Raw genomic sequence first — 2,964 nt, 5'->3', positions numbered from 1 at the left:
GTTTCCTTAGTCTCTGTTTGTTTTGCTTCGCTTTATAAACACTCTTGCCTCACTCACGTAAACTTTAACCCGTTCGGGGAAGGAAAGAATAGATAGTCCAGGGAATGACCTATACTCGAGTTCTGTGCATCAGGTCTGAGTGCAGCCACAAACAGTTACCACTAGCCTTACCAGCTAAGCAAAGCAAGTGCCACCCTTGGCTGGTGATACTCTTGTGTAATCAAATGCAGAGATTGTCACCGTTAGAGTCAGCTTCAGCTTCCCCTGTCGGTGCTTGAAGCATTCTTGGTGCGTGCACTTGGATTGGTTGGGATTAAAAGATGAAATGTTAGCAGAAGCTTGTGTACTTGAGAGACCTCACTCATGGTTGCGTCTCCATCAGAAAGCTTCTCCAAGCTTTCTTCAGAGCTCCAGTGCTCATCTAAATAACTTCAGAGAAAAAAAGCCTTTGGAAATGGTCTGAAGTTGGAAAAGGATCCCATCTCCTGCTGTTAACTAGAGCTAAATACCTGAGACGTGACACCTAGCAGATGGCAGCTTGATCGTGGTCAAGATAAATCCGTCTTGCAGTATCTAAGAGACTTTGATTCGGTGGTCAGTCCCTAAGTGGTTTGCCATTTGCTAGGACTTGCTTCTTCAGTTTACTCTGTCAACAATGTTTGAGCATAGTGCTGGGAGTTACGGCCAGGCAGAGTACTTGGTGCTTGAAACTACCCTCCCTCTACCGAATTAACAAGGAAATTGAGTGCTTGATAAATGGGTTTGTGCTTGTTAAGCTTGCAGCCTTAGCGAAAGGAAGTGCCACATCCTCGTAAGTCTCTCCAGCTCTACCAGATGAAACTCTTACATCCTTCTCTGCCTGCAGGGGTGTGACTGGGTTGCATGTAGCCCTGCCTAGCTGATAAACAAATACCAGAGTCTCAGGCCTAGAGAATACTACCCAAATAAAGGTGTAAAAGGGAGATTGGAACTTAAAAATGAAATCTTCTAAGGGAATCCCTGTTGCCAAAGAATGTGTGGTCAGGTTCTGTGATGCTGGACCTCAAACACTGACTTAAATCTGAGTAATGGAGTTCTGACCTGTCAAGGAGATAGAAATTGATTTTAATAGCTGTAGTACTGACAGTTTTCTCTTGGGAGAGCTGATAAAACACTTGTCTTTCACCTGAAACCTGGCTTTATTGTCAGGTACATGGATGTAAAGGGAGCATGAACCTGTTCACTGTGTTAAGCTGCAGGAAGGGCAGGTACCCTGCCTTGGAAGAACAGCTTCAGCTAGTCGGTTATGCTAATTAGTTTGATACCTAGCTTCAAGAAGTACATTTAAATCTCTTCTGCTTATAGTCTTATTTCTGTTTAAAATGTTTTGAAGAAGAAAAGCTGGGTAGCCTTTAAATTTACCAAAAGATCAATGTTAGCTCTCTGTTAAACTAGTTGAGAAATGAGCCCTTAAACATTAAAAAGCCTGAACATGTTTTTGGAATTGTTGGAACCTGACTGAAGAGCTTCAAATGGTGAAGTCCTCTCTTTCAAGAGCAAGTTAACTTCAATGAAATAGTGTCCTTTAGGTCAAAGGACTCAAGTGCAGAATGACCAGGGAACCATACACAAAGGCTGAATCATCTTTTAGAAATTCTTTCCTTCAGCAGACCCAAGGAGCTAAAACTGACTTACTTTGGAGTCTCAACCTTAAACTGTACCAAAATCTGTCTGTCTTGATTCACTGGGTGATGTAGATCGTCCGTTAAAGTGCCTTCTGTGAAGCTGCTTCTGTTAACTTGGTGTGCCGTAGCTTAGATGTTGGTTGTTCCTCACATGTGCAGCCTGAAAGCCAGGGTGAAGGGGAAGTGTAGTAAAACACCCTCTTTATCAGAAGCTGCAAGTAGGCAGGAACAGAGCAGCTGAGGCGTGGTCATCTCGGAGCTCGTACAGAGTGCAGCTGATAAGAGCTTAGTGTTTTGTTTCAAACTAATACAATAATACTAAAATGCCTTGAAGGTCTAGTCCTTCTCAGGAGACCTTGGGCTTAAAGTTCAGACAGTCTCCCAGAAAGAAAAATATCTGAATTATTAGAAGTGATAATTCCTCTAACAGTGGAAAACTCATCTTGAGTTTTTAAGGTATATCCACCCACAATCTGGGTACCTGGATGTGAGGTGAACTAACCATTCTGCATTTCCACTGTTAAAAATGGAATAAACTTCGTTTTGCTACTGATGTGATACTACAGTAGCCTGCTGCAAACACTACAGAGTGGTATTAACTAAACTGTTTTATTGGAAGCTGTACTGGAATCGTAATTTGAAGGTATGCGTTGAAAGGTTTACAGAAGCAGACTGGCTCAGCAGAAAGGGAGGTGGTTTTTTGGTATCTTCTGTGTTAAGCGTGGCTGTGGACGGGCCATTTCTGACTTCAATCCCGTCCATCTCATGTTAGCTCTGCCTCCTGAGTGTTTACAGCCTTGCTGCTAGACAGGACTAGGCTGATTGCTAGACAGGTAGGGGTTTTTAACTCTACAAGGATAAAGATAAAGCTCAGGTGCCTCACATGTGATGTTAAGCTTGAAATGGTGATAGCTGTCAAGCTCAATGGAGTAAGTTAGGGCTCTGGAAGCAGAGCTGGTGAGAGCACGTACTGACACTGCAACTTTAGTACAGCAACCAGGAGCAGGTGAGTTTAGTGTGCCTTAAACTGTATGGGGGGCTCAAAAGTTGAGTTCTCAAAACAGTAAGTTGTAAATGTGCCTTGAAGACAAAGTACCAAACATTCGAATGCTGCAGCACTTCTTCAGGATGCCTGCTGGGCTTAACTGAAGGTGGGTAAGAATGTGTGTGCCATGCTATTTTTGGGTAGCATGGTTGAATTTATTGCAAAAAGCAAAGCCTGGTATCTCTTGTGACTTTCATAAAAGCTGTTCATGGCCATACTGAGGTACTAACTTAACGCTAAACTTTTTTACTCTTT

The sequence above is a fragment of the Athene cunicularia genome (assembly GCF_003259725.1).
Source record: "Athene cunicularia isolate RWA chromosome 19 unlocalized genomic scaffold, athCun1 chr19_part1, whole genome shotgun sequence".
NCBI classification, from domain to species: domain Eukaryota; kingdom Metazoa; phylum Chordata; class Aves; order Strigiformes; family Strigidae; genus Athene; species Athene cunicularia.
Note: the sequence above shows the minus strand (reverse complement) of the source record.